General features: G+C 40.3%; 1 protein-coding gene across 4 annotated transcripts in view; it reads left to right on the top strand.

Annotated features, from left to right (window-relative positions):
* The window catches only part of ELMO1 (engulfment and cell motility 1), a 594484-nt gene that overhangs the window by 83634 nt on the left and 493647 nt on the right, over positions 1-17203 (top strand). The gene's annotated exons all lie outside the window — the stretch shown is intronic.

Here is a 17203-nt window from a genome sequence, read left to right as displayed (position 1 = left end):
ATTTCTGAACATAGAACGTTACTTGCTTTTGTGTAATAAATAATACCAAATCAACTCAGATAACTGGTTTGAAAAGTTAAATAGGGTTTAAAAAATTTTTTTTTAACATTTATTCATTTTTGAGAGACAGAGAGAGACAGAGCGCCAGCAGGGTAGGGACAGAGAGAGAGAGGGAGACCCAGAATCCGAAGCAGACTCCAGGCTCTGAGCTGTCAGCACAGAGCCTGATGCAGGGCTCGAACTCACCAACCGCAAGATCATGACCTGAGCCCAAGTCAGACACTTAACCAACTGAGCTGCCCTCCTCTCCCTTTTTTTTGTACTTGTGGAATTTCTCAAGGACTCTAGTATATCCTATGTGCATTGCAATCCTCAAGAGAGAATAAAAGGAGCCTTAGGTGTTTTTGGAATATACCTGACAATTGTTTGCTTGTTTATTTGTTCATATTTTGTTCTGACAGGTAAGATTAGTCTTAATGCATTTAGCACATGTTGTTTTAAGTTTTTACAGTGGAGCGGTTAGGATGACCTTGACTGTAAGTAACAGAAAACCCAGTGCCAAGTGGCTTAAGCAATAAAAGCTATATAAGTGCAAAGGTTAGAGGTATAGTGAGCTATAGAATTAGTCTAATTCAGCCACTCCCTAGGCATTTAGGATTTGGTTTCTGTTTTTATTTCTATCCCTGCCACAGTTGAACTTTGCATCTGGACATAGGACAGATTCCCCTCACAAATGAACAGGGTGGTGACCAAAGAATGCCAGAAGAAAAATCTGATAATTTTTAGGAAGAACGCACAGGCGCATGGTTGCTTGAGAGGCATCAACAAATGCCCACCGTGGCCAGTGGCGTGGCTATGCCTAATTTAGATTAATGAAGATATTAATTCCATGTTTTCTTTGCCTTGTATGTGTTGACGTTCTACATGTGGTGTATAGGGATCCCCCCCGCCCCCAATATTTCTGGTGAATATTTCTGTAGTTCCCTCCAAACACAGAAAAAGTTCCCAGCAGCATGCTCAGAGGTACCATTCTGCATATTTCAGTTTCCCAAGTAGCCATACCAGAGATCTGGTAAGACACCAGTGCTGGCTGCTAACATCCACAAAAGTTTTAAACTTAGTGAAAGGAGTGCTAGAATGACATTATACCCATCCATAGCCATGCGATTCATATTTACACTTAATATTATTTTGATGTGAAAGTGACCTGGTGAGTGTAAATTGACTTCTCTTAATTTACCCTTTCACTATACTGCTCGCATGTTTTTTTCTCAGTTCTCAGAGAAGTGCTGAAGGGTGTTTGGTTGACTGACAGGCTGGGAACAGTGAGAAAAAAGAGAACTAAGGGCTATAAATTTGCATGTCACACGGACATCCAGTTTTTGGCCATGGGGTTTCTTCTGAGAAGTGAGAAATGCCTTCAGATGACCTGGTTCATTTGCTGGTTGCCCTATTTATTTGCCATATTGCACCAATTGGTATTTCCTTCTATTGTTCAGTTGATCAACTGAATGCCTGCTATGTGCGAGGTATTTTGTATGGATTCTAAGTTGATCGAGACTTTCTTTAGAAACACAGCTTTCTTGGTCTTTCAGTCTGGTCAGGGAGATGACAGGGTGCACAAATAACTGACACAAAGGATCAAGTGCGGAGGGAGGCTCAAAACAAGTTCTAAGAGGCTGAGAGGAGGGAAAGATTCCTAGAGGGCTGAGGAGTCCTGTGTGAGTGGGGGAAGAGAGAAGACTGGGGACTTTGGACACAGGAAGTGTTAGCAAAAGGATAAATAATCTGGTTTGGCTAGAGCCTAGATGTTGTGAGGCAGTCAAAAAAGAAAACACCAAATTAGTCGAGTCACTTCTTGTACTAGGGATTTATTGTTGTTTAACCGTTACTCCAAAACTCAGCAGCTAACCCAACAAGAAGCTCCTGTTGCCTTTCATAGTTTCCGTGGGCCACGAATCCAGGAGCAGCTTGGCTGGGCAATTGTGGCTCAGGGTCTCTCCTGAGGTTGTACTCAGATGTCAGATTAGGGCTGGAAGATTTGCTCCAAGGTAACTCATTCACATGGCTGGTAAGTTGGTGCTCGTCTTCTTGACATGATGGCTGGCCTCCCCCAGAGCAGAAGTTTGACAGAGCTGGTCAGGTGGCAGCTGTATCCTTTTAATGATCTAGCCTTGGAAATGACATAGCATCATTTCCCAAAGATTCTATGTATTAGAAAAGCCCAGTCTAAGGGAAGGTGGAAATAGGAGTCACCTTTGAAAGGGAGGCGTGTCAATAAATAAAGGGAAGAGTTTCAAAGAATGTGCACAGATACTTAAAACTATACTGCTCCTGAATGGAAAAAAAAAAAAAAAATGACAGAAGCAGAAACAACAGTTGCATTGCAGTAGTTTTTTTTTTTCTTTAGTTTTCGTTTATGTTTTCTTTAGTGGTAGTTTCTTTAGTTGTTTCTACATAGTCTTTCCTCATATTGTTGGCATGTTAGATTATTTTTGATTGGTAAACTATGGCATAAATAATATCTTAAGTGTATTTTCATCTACTAAACCAGTTATTTAAAACAAAAGTTGGTAATTTAATTCAAGAGGTTTCTTGTAGCAGAAACTTACTACATAAGGTAGTAGATAAAGCAGAAGTGTCCCCGGGCTGGGGTGGAAGTGGAAGGGCGCAGCCTCCCCTGAGCACCCATCAGGAGCCATAAACAATGGGACCCTGGAGACTAGAGCTCTGCTTGAAAGCCATGCCACAGATCCTTCCAGTTCGTTTTTTATTTTCTTTAAGAATTCAGTTTGTTCTTTTGAAGAACTCTTTCCTATTCCATGATTTCAAACTGCTTTGTAAAATGTTTTCAAATCCTGGGGTGCCTGGGTGGCTGAGTTGGTTGAGTGTCCAACTTCGGCTCAGGTCATGATCTCAGGGTTTGTGAGTTCGAGCCCTGCATCAGGCTCTGTGCTGACAGTTCAGAGCCTGGAGCCTGCTTCGGATTCTGTATCTCCCTCTCTCTCTGCTCCTCCCCCACTCATGCTTTCTCTCAAAAATAAATAAACATTAAAAAAATGTATTCTAATCCTAAGAATTATTTTCGGCATTTTAAATATGTAGTTGGGTCATGGCACCCAATGATAGTATTGTTTCATTCAAAATGCATGTTTTGTGGGTGGAGGTGGGAGGTGGTTGAGAGTGAGGAAGAGGACTTTAATTTGAACAGAACTCCCCCCTCTGTGGAGCACATATTAGTTACGTACATACCCGGGGACTGAAGAGAAAGGGTGGTTATAGCAGTGAAAGACACGAGCCACCATTCTCTGTGATGTCAAAACTAAAAGCCGTCCGTGGTCACGGAGCCTCAGACAGTCACAGTATTACCTGCCGGGGTGGGAGGCAAAATTCTGAGAATGGAGAATATGCGTACTTTTGTGTAAGCGTTCTTGATAATTTCCAGAAGCGACAGGAAATTTTTATGAACCAGATAAAGAAAACTATACTCTTTAGTCATATGAATATTAGTTTTCTCAACATAACAATATACTACTAAGGTCCCTTTCCCTAAAAAGCCATTTCTGTAGACTGTGTGCATGAAAAGAGACCCTTTAATAGAGAAGTTGGAAAAGCAGATTACATTACCTCTCTTTAACACATTTAAAGGGCAATAGCCAGCAACATTATATTTTATTTAAAGAAATTTGAGGATGAAAAGTATGAAGATACTAATTTTTCTCTACCATCACTTTTCACTTTCATTGCTGCTACGCTGAACTTTACCTACTTGTTCCTGGAAAGAAAGAACATGTAGCTTGCTGCACAGATTTCTTTTTAAAATAAAGAAGTGTTGGGGCGCCTGGGTGGCGCAGTCGGTTAAGCATCCGACTTCAGCCAGGTCACGATCTCGTGGTCCGTGAGTTCGAGCCCCACGTCAGGCTCTGGGCTGATGGCTCAGAGCCTGGAGCCTGTTTCCGATTCTGTGTCTCCCTCTCTCTCTGCCCCTCCCCCGTTCATGCTCTGTCTCTCTCTGTCCCAAAAATAAATAAACGTTGAAAAAAAAATTAAAAAAAAAAATAAAGAAGTGTTGTAGTAGATGTAGAAAGCCTAGAAGAAACTAGGGGCTGGTTGTCAATTCAAGAAGGAAGATTCTGTTTGTTTCCCCCCCCCCCTTTTTTTTTACAAAGATGTGTGTGTGGGAGGAGATTATTGCTCTTTGAATTCCTCCATTACCAATCGCTGTTAATACCTGTGGGATTTCCCATTTAGAATATTGGTAAGGTAGAATTAGTTGCTCTGTCTCCATAATTATTTCTTAAAATGGTTTTCTAAGAGCCAGTAAAATGTGCTACTTCTTGTTCTTTCTTCCTGTTGTAGCTGTTCCAGGTTTTATTATGAAAATGTATGCGTGGGAATAAAAGCCCAAGCTCTTATCTAGCAGAGTGTTTGGCATGGAATAGCATCAGTAAACATTAATTCCCTTCCACCTTTCCTTATCCTGATGCCTTCTGCAATGACCCCAGCATCTACGTAGGGAGGGTGTCAAAAAGCCCCAGAGCAGATGGCTTATGAATAACATCCTTTTCTTCACTCAGCTCAAAATCTTTTCACTTATGTCTTCTAACCTTTGTAGGTTTATCTATTTCTCCCCAACATGCAACCCACTGTTTTTTATCTCTTCACCAGCATAGAACTCAGGTTGCCTTCGTGTAGGGCTGGACCTACAGGCCCAACGATGATATCTTATTTCTCTAACTGTACTAGTTTTATCTTGTTTGAATGAAGAAAACTATTAGAAACTTGGATTATTGATCATTCCATTTTCATTCGTGTATGTCCTATATGCCATCCATCCATTCATTCATTCATTCATTCATTTGTTCAGCATAACATTTATTGAGGGCCCACTGTGTAGGGTTGTACATGTGTTGGGGTGGGGCATGGGGCATGGAGGCTACTGTGACCTAGACATCCAGCCCTTTGTCTTTGCCTTTTAGTAACTCACAGTCTGGTGAAGAGATAGACATGTAAACGAGTAAGTACATTTCAAATAAGCATTTATCCAGCTCTTGCTAGGTGCGAGGACATGAACCAAATTTCATTATTTTAAACCTGATCCTTTCTTTCAAGGAGTTTATAGTTTAGTACAGGAAAGAAAACACATATCTAATTTAGCAACAATTTAGAGAGCTTTGTATGTGTCAGTGTAGTTGGGCAGTTTATTTTCATGTTACTTACCTAAAATAGACCCTTAATATGCAAAGAAAGTAAATATCTTTGGAGCTGGAATAATTAGAGTGAGAACTGAAGAGAAAGTGGGAAACAGAATAGTTAAGAGTAGTTAAGGGCTCTGGACTGTGGGAGTCAAATATATCTGGATTTGGTTCTTGGCTCTCTTACTTAGTAGTTTTGTGACTTTATTGGGGGGGGGTGGTTAATTGCCTTTCCAAGGTTTAGTTTCTCCATCAGCAAAATGGGGATATTATTGATAATACTGTGGCAGATTGTATTTTCCAAAGATGGCCAAACCAGTATCTCTCATTTCACATGTTCTTACACATGTCACTTTGACAGTAATTACTCACTTAGTAATAGGGTTTTGTCTCTTCTCTTTGATCTTGAGTGGAAAGTTGTGACCACCTTGACCAACAGAGTATAGCATAAGTGGTGTTCTATGACTTGCAAGGCAAGATCATAAAAATGCTATGCATTGCCATCTTGTTCTGTGGTGTTCGTTCTTGGAAGCCAGCCACCATGCTGTGAGGAAGCCCAAGCTGCTCATGGAAAGGTCCAAATGGGAGGAATTGAGGACATTGGCCCACAGGCTTGGCTAAGCTCCCAGCTGACAGCTAGCACAGCTTGCCATCTTGAAAGTGGATCCAGTAGCAAGCCCCAGGTGAATTGTCCTGGCTGACTCCACATGAAGCATAGACCAGCCATGCCTCAACCCTGCCAAATTATATTTTCATGAGCAAAATAAATGATTGTTGTTGTTTGAAGCCACAGATTATGGGGATGGTTTGTTACACAGCAATAAATAACCAGGACATCTGCCATGTAAAGTTGCTAAGTGGATTCAATGAATTGATGCTTATAAACCAGTACAAAACTAATGCTTCACAATAGTACTTCTTTTCATTATTGTTACTAGTTGAGAAGATAATGGAAATCAGCATCAATTCAAAGCATTTAATGGAAATCAGCATTAGTTCACAGGGAGGTCACACTCTAAAGTTCCTCCTGAACTTCTGGTATGGGATAGATTTTAAGGAACTTGTTTTGTTCACTTTTTTTGTCATTTGCAAAAATTCTATTGTGTATCAGCTTCCCAGAGTTCTTTTCTCCTGGGTTTATGATACTGACTCTGCCAGACTCTGTCCTCCTTTGATCCAGAGTTTCATTCAAGCTTTCAGTGTCATGACCAGATTCATAATCAAGGTTTTAAACTTCCAGAATGTTCTGCGAAGGTCATGCTCCTGATGTTATTAAAATTTTTTTTTTATTAAATTGTGGTAAGAAGCATAAAATTTATCATCTTAAGCATTTTTAGGTATACATTTCAGTGGAGCTGAATATTGCTGTACAACAGATCTCTGGAACTTTTTCATCTTGCAAAACTGAAACTCCATACCTATTGAACAGTAACCCCTTATTCTCCATTCTCCATGCCCCCAATCCCTGGAAATCATCACTCCACTTTCTGTTTCTAAGAGTTTGATGACCTCATGTGAGTGGAATCATGCAGTATTTATTCTTTTGTGACTGGCGTATTTCACTTAGCATCAAGTCTACAAGATTCACCCATGTCATGGCATGTTCTTTGGGCATAAAGAAATTTGGTAGAATGTGCTTCTTTTGAAGGCTGAATGATATCTATCCCACTGTATGTATGTACCACATTTTGTGTATCCCTTCATCTGCCAGTGGACATTGGGTTGCTTTTACCTCTTGGCTATTATGAGTAACGGTGCAGTGAACATGGAGGCACAAATACTGCTCTGCTGTTATTTTTTCCACCTTCCACCAGTACCAGAACCTCACTAAAATGTGTTTGAGAGGGGGAGGGGCTTATTTGTGTTCACTGCCATTTTTCCCCCAATATATTTTAGAGAGTTGTACATCATTAGGTGGTCAAGCTGCCCAGCGTATTGGGGCGTTCTTCCCAGGGGTTTCATCTCAGCATGCGTATCTGTTATGTAACCTGAGTAATATTAGAGTTACACCTCTATTTGAAGGGCTCTTCCTTGCTTTCAAAGCATGGTTTCACATCATAAAAGCCATATATGAAAAGCCCACAGCTAATATCATCCTCAATGGGGAAAAACTGAGAGCTTTCCCTCTGAGATCAGGAACACGATAGGGATGTCCACTCTCGCCACTGTTGTTTAACATAGTGTTGGAAGTCCTAGCATCAGCAACCAGACAACAAAATGAAATAAAAGGCATCAAAATTGGCAAAGAAGAAGTAAAACTTTCACTTTTCACAGACGACATGATACTCTATGTGGAAAACCTGAAAGACTCCACCGAAAGACTGCTAGAACTGATACATGAATTCAGCAAAGTTGCAGGGTACAAAATCAATGTACAGAAATTGGTTGAATTTTTATATACCAAAAATGAAGCAACAGAAAGAGAAATAAAGAAACTGAGCCCATTTACAATTGCACCAAGAACGATAAAATACCTAGGAATAAACCTACCCAAAGATGTAAAAGACCTGTATGCTAAAAACTATAGAAAGTTTATGAAGTAAATTGAAGAAGACACAAAGAAATGGAAGAACATTCTGTGCTCATGGATTGGAAGAATAAATATTGTTAAAATGTCAATACTATACTACCCAAACCAATCTACACATTCAGTGCAATCCCAATCAAAATTGCACCGGCGTTCTTCTCAGAGCTAGAACAAACAATCCTAAAATTTGTATGGAACCACAAAAGACCCCAAATAGCCAAAGTAATATTGAAGAAGAAAACCAAAGTGGGAGGCATCACAATCCCATACTTTAGCCTCTACTACAAAGCTGTAATCATCAAGGCAGTATGGTATTGGCATAAAAACAGACACATAAACCAATGGAATAGAATAGAGAACCCAGAGTTGGACCCACAAATGTATGGCCAACTAATCTTTGACAAAGCAGGAAAGAGCATCCAATGGAAAAAAGACAGTCTCTTTAGCAAATGGTGCTGGGAGAACTGGACAGCAAGTTGCAGAAGAATGAAACTAGACCACTTTGTTATACCATACACAAAAATAAACCCAAAATGGTTGAAAGACTTAAATAAGAGCAGGAAACCATCAAAACCCTAGAGGAGAAAGCAGGGGAAAACCTCTTTGACCTCAGTCTCAGCAATTTCTTACTTGACACATATCCAAAGGCAAGGGAATTAAAAGCAAAAATGAACTATTGGGACCTCATCAAGATAAAGCTTCTGCACTGCAAAGGAAACAATCAACAAAACTAAAAGGCAACCAACGGAATGGGAAAAGATATTTGCAAATGACATACTGGATAAAGGGCTAGTATCCAAAATCTATAAAGAACTTACCAAACTCGACACCTGAAAAACAAACAATCCAGTGAAGAAATGGGCAGAAGACACGAATAGACACTTTTCCAAAGAAGACATCCAGATGGCCAACAGACACATGAAAAGATGCTCAGTGTCACTCATCATCAGGGAAATATAGTCAGAGTGGCTAAAATGAACAAATCAGGAAACTACAGATGCTAGAGAGGATGTGGAGAAATGGGAACCCTCTTGCATTGTTGGTGGGGATGCAAACTGGTGCTGCCACTCTGGAAAACAGTGTGGATGTTCCTCAAAAAATTAAAAATAGAACCACCCTATGACCCAGTTATAGCACTACTAGGAATTTACCCAAGGGATGCTGGAGTGCTGATGCATAGGGGCACATGTGCCCCAATGTTTATAGCAGTGCTTTCAACAATAGCCAAATTATAGAAAGAGCCTAAACGTCCATCAACTGATGAATGGATAAAGGAGATGTGGTTTATAGATTCAATGGAATACTGCTTGGCAACGAGAAAGATGAAATCATGCCATTTGCAGCAATGTGGATGGAACTGGAAGGTATTATGCTGAGTGAAATAAGTCAGTCAGAGAAGGACAGATATCATATGTTTTCACTCCTTTGTGGATCTTGAGAAATTTAACTGAAGACTATGGTGGAAGGGAAGAGGGAAAAATAGTTACAAAGAGAGAGGGAGGGAGGCAACCCACAAGAGACTCTTAAATACAGAGAACAAACTGAGGGTTGATGGGGGGGTGGGGGAGAGGGAAAATGGGTGATGGGCATTGAGGAAGGCACTTGTTATGATGAGCACTGGGTGTTGTATGTAAGCCAATTTGACAATAAGTTATATTCATAAAAAAAGCATAGTTTCACAAGCATTATTTTATTTAACGCTTGCTGAATGACGGCTATTTCTTTAATATGGGGAACAGAGGATACAATTATGGATGTAACCTCCATGCAGCTGTTGGCATTTAATATCGTATTCATGTTCTCTACCAAAGTGAGCTTCAGTTATGAGTAGGCTTGATGTAGTTTTTTACTTTATTTTTTTAATTAATAGATGTTATTATTTTAATTTTTTGTGTTTATTTATTTTTTGAGAGACAGAGTGCGAGTGGGGGAGGGGCAGCTAGTGGGAGACAGTTCAAAGGAGGCTCCAGGCTCTGAGCTTTCAACACAGAGCCCAACACAGGGCTTGAACTCATGGACCACAAGATCATGACCTGAGCTGAAGTCAGACGTCTAACTGACTGAGCCACCCAGGAGCCCCAATGGATATTATTATTTTAATAGAAGTTTTAGGTTTATGGAGAAATCAGGGACTAACCCCAGAGAATTCTCATATCTCCCCTCTCCTTGCACAGTTTCAGGTGTTATTAACATCTTGTGTTAGTATGGTACATTTGTCACAGTTGAACCAATAAATGACACATTATTAGTAATTGAAGACCATAGTTTACATTAGGGTTCATTCTGTTTTGTGTTGTTCTGTACATTTTGGAAAATGTATAATGCTTGTATCCACCATTACAGTATCATACAGAATAGTTTTACTGCCCTAAAAATCTCCTGTGCTCTACCTGTTCATCCCTCACCTCTATGCCCCCTCCTGGAGCCCCTGGCAACTATTGATCTTTTTACTGTCTCTGTAGTTTTGCCTTTTCTACAATTTCATATAATTGGAATCAAACTGTGTGTAGCCTTTTCAGACTGACTTCTTCACTTAGAAATATGCATATAAGGCTCATCCTTCTTTAAAAAAATTTTTTTTAATGTTTATTTACTTTTGAGACAGAGTGAGGTGGGGAGGGGCAGAGAGGGACAGAGACAGAGAATCCGAAGCAGGCACTGCGCTGTCACCGAAAAGCCCTACATGGAGCTTGAACCTACTAACCATGAAATCATGACCTGAAGCAATGTCAGATGTTCAACAGCCAGAGCCACGTGGGTGCCCCAAGACTCATTGTTCTTTTTGTGTGTGTATAGCTTGATAGCTAATGGCTGAATACTATTCCATTGTGTGGATAGACTCCTGTTTGTCTATCTGCTTTCCTATTGAAGGATGTCTGGGTTGTTTCCGAGTTTTGGCAATTATTAATAAGATTGCTATAAGCATTTGTGTGTAGGTTTTTGTATGGATATAAGCTTTCACCAAATATCAAGGAATGTGATTGTTACATCATATGATGGGAGTTTGTATAATTTTGTAAGGAACTGCCAGACTGGCTTCCAAAATGGCTGCACCATTTTGCATTCCCAATGCAAATGAATTACAATGAATGAGACTTCCTTTTGGTCTGCATCCTCACCAGCATTTGGTGTTGTTGGCGCTTTGGATTTTAGCTATTTCAATAGATATGTAATGTTATCTCGTTGTTGTAACTTGCGGTTCTCCAATGACATATAATGTTGATCGTTTTTTCATATGCAACATGTTTTTAGTCTTTATTTTTAAAAATTTTATATTGAACTCATTCGAGACTCACACACACACACACACACACACACACACACACACACACACAAACAAAAACCCCACGTATAGAGCCATCCCTTAATCCAGCTTTTCCCAATGGTAACATCTTACTTTTATCAAAACCAGGAAATTGACATTGCACAATGCAGTGAACTAGGCTATAGACTTTACTGGTATTTGTTTCATCCGTTTTTTGTGCACGGATTCTATTTTTGTGCGTGTTTATAGTTCTGTAAAGTTTATTGTCTATGTGAATTCATGTAATCACAACTACAATTAAGATATAGAATTGTTCCATCTCCACAAAGACACTCCCTAGAACTCTGCTTTTATAGTTCCATGCTCCCCACAAACCCTGCCCGGCCCTAATCTCTGGAAACCACTATTCAGACTAATGTTTTTTAAAAAAAATATACTTGGGGTTATTGATCTAATTTTGTCTCTGGGTCAGTATAATTTGAGGGCTATTGTTCGAATGATGTTCCTTTATGGGTCCAGTCTCAGGTTAGTTAGAATGAGCATCTTCATGTACCTTTTGAAACAGGAACATTTTCTTCTTAGGAATTCAGATACAAAGAAATTTTGCCAGCCGTGTTGCAAAGTTTTGAATGGCTAACAGAAAAAGAGGCACTTTAGTGAACTTGAGTAAAATGAGAACACTTCAGGAGTTTGGGACAGGTTTGACTTCAATCTATGTGTGTCTTTGCTACAGATTGTGAAGTATAGTCATTAACCCTTAATGCAGCAGATCCGTTAGGCTGGGATTATTATATGATAAAAAAAAAACTACACAAAAGTTTCATAATAAATTCCTCAAAGTAAAGATGTACCTTAGTTCATTTAAAACACGACTTAAATTGGGGCATCTTAGTGGCTCAATCAGTTAAGCAACCGGCATTTGGTTTTGGCTGAGGTCATGATCTCACAGTTAGTGAGATCTGCCCTTCTCCCCCACTCACTCACTCTCTCTCTCCTCTCTCTGTCTCTTAAAAAAAAAAAAAGGCAAGCAAGCAAGAAAAATGTCTCCAGACATTGCCAAATGTCCCCAAGGAAGAAGCAAAGGAGGATTCTTCCCTATTTGAGAACCACCGATTTTATACAAATATTTTCACACATACATATACTTGAAAAATATATAGTATTATTCTCTAATTTACATAAATCACGTGGAATTTATGTTTTGTTCTGTATCTTGTTTTGTCCATTTGTTATTCTGTCATTGTATTTCAGCCATGAACGTAAGTGTAGTGTATCCCTTTAAGTAATATATATTGGGTCACCTGTAGACTGTATCTGTATGACATTTTATTTATCTGTTGATGGACATGTAAGTTGTTTAAGTTGTTTTCAGTTTTGCCATAAAAAATTATTCTTCGTTGAATGTTTTTGTCCATGTCACCCCTGAGCACGTATGGTATGTGATTATCAGAGGCACTGAAGAAAAGCCCCGTTGAATGTATTCAGCTTTACTATAAATTACCAAATTGTTTTCCAGACAGGCTTTATTAACTTAAACTCCCAATCAGCAGTGTATGTCATCCTGTTTACTCCATATTCTTACTGACACTTGATATTTCAGAATTCTTTGTTCTTTGCCCTGAATATCTTCCGTGGTATCTTATTGTTCTACTAATTTACATTTTCTTGATTCCTAGTGAGTCACCAAGTTTTAACTGGACGGACCTTTGGGATCTTCTAGTCAAGTGCATTTTAAGATGAAAAAAAACACAACAAAAACAAAACCAAAGAATGTGGTTTTACTTCTTTCATGTTATTTTTATTTACCAGGAATATTTTTCTGTCTCACTGCTTTATGTTCCTCATGGTCTTGTCGTATTGAATTCTGCTTCAAATTAAGTGGAAGGCTTTCACATTTGCAGCGAAGGTGGGAAATGTATAAGTAGAGAAAAAAAGAAGAATTTTGATAGTACAGATTTACCAGCCATCCCAAGAAGATGGCTGTTTACTGAACTGATTGTGTTTGGCCATAGGGCCTAGTTCAGGAAGGGCACTCAAGAGTTTGCATGAATGATGGAATGAACCCTGAGATGTAATGAGCTAAAGTCAAAGTCCTAGGAGCAGCTTTAAAATACCCTTAAAGCTGGGTTTTTCTCATCTCCTGCAGCTTGAGCTTAATTTCCTGGTTCTGTCTTTACCCACAGTAGACCTAGGAATTCCTGATAAGGGAAGGAAGTGTCAACATTTTGCTTATTAATGATTGGTTTCCCAGTGAATTTTGACCCATGCTCCTCAAGGCAGTCCTCTTGAGCTACCCTCCCAGAGTCCAGTTGCTAGGACCAGCAGAGTTGACCCTCTGGGATAGAGCACAGTCCCCCAAGGACACGCAGTTTCCTCTGACGGCCTCTGGAAACTGGAAGAGGTCCAGCCAGTCTGTGCTGTAACTGCCACGACACTAGTAAGCTTATCTTCCAGACAACCTCATTCCCATTAACGAGCCCAGCATCCTGAGTCCTGGTAAGTATGCCAAAAATGATTTCAGTGCCCCACGCACATGTAAGTTTAATTGCTCTGTGGTTGCGTAAGATGCAAAACGAAGGAATGTATTGCCTACAAGGAATGCAATTGTGATTATGTGTAATTCATTGCATCACAGATATTTGTGTCAGTCAAAGCAGCATGGAAATGTATTTGTTTTACTTTGTGATTTGGAAGAATAACTGCAGATAATCAAGCTTTCCCTAGAGTTAAACTTTGTGGGCTTATTTTTATGCTAAATGATGCACATAAATGCATGTTAATATTTTGTCAAACTGAAAAATATTTCTTGCTGAAAGAGACTCTGGTAATAACACTTTTTAAAGCTACCACATGGAGGATGCCATAAAGTCCATTTGTGTGTTTATTTCTTCTGTGACTCTTGTTTTGAGTAGGCATCTGTTGATGACCTACTGTGGGCAGTGTGCTGTCCCAGGTCCAAGAGCTAGAAAGACAGATAAGGGGGAGGCCTTATCTTGCGAGCTTTTTGTCAAGTGGAGATAAAGATGCACAAACAGATAGTCACTGTGAAAGGTGATAGATACCATGTGATACTGGGCAGAGGGGAGGAACTTTGGGATAACCACTTTGCTAAAGTTACAAGTTTCTCGCTGTACCCTGAATAATGAATGTGAATGTGATACAGATGAGGCCAGGGGTGGGGCTGAGGCTGGAGCTGAGTGTTCCAGGCAGAGGGAATAGTATGGGCAAAGGGTAGGAGTTGTGAAAAAGCCTGACCTTTTGGGGGAGAATTGTTATTTATAATTCATTCTTGTTGTTTGGTCTGAATGTATTGAAAACACCCATGCCCTGCTCCTGGGAATACTTCATTCAGATAAAATCTTATCACCCATTATGCTACCTAACACAAGTATTTTAGTCCCCAGCTGGTGGTCCCCATTGCCAGTACTTCATTGATCTAGCCATGGTGACTTCTCCCCAGGGAATGTTGCTCAGCAAATGCCTTCTTCCAGCCAGTTTCATAGAGTCCACACTTTTAGTGAGGACACTGATCATGTGCCCACTTGCATTTTATTCAGAAAAGGGGGGGGGGGAAAGAGGGAAATAGATTTGAGCCAAGCAATCACTGATTTTTTTTTAACTAGAGATTTTATTTTGCCATCAAGTAACAATTATCCAGCTACAACCTCAGTCTATTTAGAACTAAGATTTGAAGTCTGCCTTCCAGACCCCCAGAGCAAACCATGGAAGAAAATATCCAGGAAACATTTGGGACTGGAGTGTGAGACTCCCCACCCTGCCCCCCTGCCCCATTTTTTTTTTTTTATTACTGAATTGAGAAACTGCTCCATTTCCATAGAGAAGTTACATCTCAACAGTGGTTCGAGTTCTGGGCTCTGCAGCTGGGGAGCATTTGAACATTGCTTTCAACTTGGGTAAAGGAGAACCCCTGTGGAAAGGGGTTCCCTGGAGGGCCTGAGGGATTTATTATTTACTAGATTGTTACTTCCATTAATGCAGAGAAGCATTTGAAGGATGCTTTCTTTCCCCCCAGAGATGTCATTATTGCAGGTAAAAATGACATGGGAACCCTGGGGATGCCCTGGAAAACGGAGGGAGTGGCAGAGATGAGCAGAGAGCATGAGCACCACTGGAAATACTGGCATGTCCTGCTGGAGAGCACTGGGCATGTGCAGGAGCGTCCTGCAGCACGTGGAGTAATTGGAAGATGAAAGAGAGGACCCGCTTAGGGTGCAGGTCATGGGTCTCTCTTGGTAGGATTAGGGGGAGGTGGTTTGTGGAAAAGAGGACAGAAGGTGCTGGTTCAAACCTTTCCATGCCCTCTTTACATCGAGTGAGTTTCTGTACTGATTTGACAAGAAAACTTACAATATGAGGGATTTTTTTCCCTCCCATCCCCTCCTCCCTTTTTCTTTTTCTTTTTTTTTCTATTAATAGACTTTATTTTTTTTAGAACAGTTTTAGATTTACAGAAAAGTTGAGCAGATAGGACAGAGAGTTCCAATATACATTCCCTTTTCTGTACAGTTTTTCCTGTTAACAACATGTTGTATTAGTGTGGTACATTGAAAAAAAATTAACGAATCAATATTTATACATTATTATTCATTATATCTATAGTTTACATTAAGATTTAGTCTTCGTTTTGCACAGTTCCGTGGGTCTTGACAAGTGCATAATGTCATGTATCTACCATTATAGTCTCGTACAGAATCGTTTCACTGCCCCCCCCAAATCTCTTGTCTTCTCCTGTTCCTTACTGCTCCCATCCTCACGCCTGCTCCCCCCAGCCTCCAAACCTCTGGCGACCTCTGATCTGATCTTTTTTATTTATTTATTTATTTATTTATTTATTTATTTATTTATTTGTTTGGTTTTTTTTTTTGTTTTTTTTTTGTTTTTTTTTCAACGTTTTTTATTTATTTTTGGGACAGAGAGAGACAGAGCATGAATGGGGGAGGGGCAGAGAGAGAGGGGGACACAGAATCGGAAGCAGGCTCCAGGCTCTGAGCCATCAGCCCAGAGCCTGGCGTGGGGCTTGAACTCACGAACCGTGAGATCATGACCTGAGCGGAAGTCGGACGCTCAACCGACTGAGCCACCCAGGCGCCCCGATCTGATCTTTTTATTGTTCCTATAGTTTTGTCTTTTCCAGCATGTCACATAGTTGAAATCGAATAGTCTATAGCCTTTTCAGACTGGCCTCCTTCACTTAGAATTACGCCTTTAAGACTCATCCACGTCATTTCATGCCTTTATAGCTCCAGCACAATTGCTGGGTTTATGGTAAGACTAAGTGTTTGGCTTTTTAAGAAAGCACCAAACTGTCTTCCTAGATGGCTGTACCATTCCTCCTTGCTTTTTAACTTTCCACATGACTTTAGTTTGGAAATAGAACATAGAGGTAATTTGTGGAGAAATGCAGATGCTACTTAAGGTGCAGCGCACTGATTCTGAAGTAACTGGAGAAGTGGATTCGATAGGATACAAGAGCAGAAGACTTGATGAATAATGCCTTTTACTATAAGGACATTTATTGTTTACTTAACCAAAGTCAGGAGCAAGTGGCTTCAGATTCATTAAATAGCTCAAGCTCTTTTCTCCTCTTTTGCTCATCCATACTCAGCATGTTGGCCTTTTGTCTTCTGCTTGCACTTCTAATGTGAAGATGGCTGTTGTAACACTAGGCGTCATGTCCTCACAGAATAAGAATAAGGAGGCTCAACAAGAATAAGGAGGAAAAAGAAACACCAGTAGTTCTCTTCTTACTTTGTCTCTTTCATCAGAAAAGCGACTGTTAGAAGATTTCTTCTGATGCCTTATTGGCCTCAAATGGGTGATAGAGTCACTCCAGCTGCTTGGAGGCCAGGAAGTGGCTGTTTTGACCCCCTCTAATGTTTGACCAGGCCTCCTCCATTTGCCCAATGGACTGTTGCTACTTGTCAGCTTTTTTGGCCTCAGTGTCCTTCTTCTGTTGTATGAGGGTTGGGGTGTTCACTCATTTTCCAACTGTGTTTCCATGAGCCCCAAGCTTCTGGAGATGAGCTTAGGGTGCTTTCCGCTGGGAAATGGATGGGGGTAGACTGAGCCGGGTTCTGCCTTCCCACTTCTTCCTGGACAAGCCTACTTCCAGCTTCCTTACAGGTTAGGGCTCCCGGAGGGTTTCCTTTGAATAAGGCTTTTGCAGCCAAAATTCAGTGTGAAAGCATCCTGGGT

Source organism: Prionailurus viverrinus, chromosome A2, assembly GCF_022837055.1.
Source record: "Prionailurus viverrinus isolate Anna chromosome A2, UM_Priviv_1.0, whole genome shotgun sequence".
Taxonomy (NCBI): Eukaryota; Metazoa; Chordata; class Mammalia; order Carnivora; family Felidae; genus Prionailurus; species Prionailurus viverrinus.
This window is presented reverse-complemented; position numbering and strand designations above follow the sequence as displayed.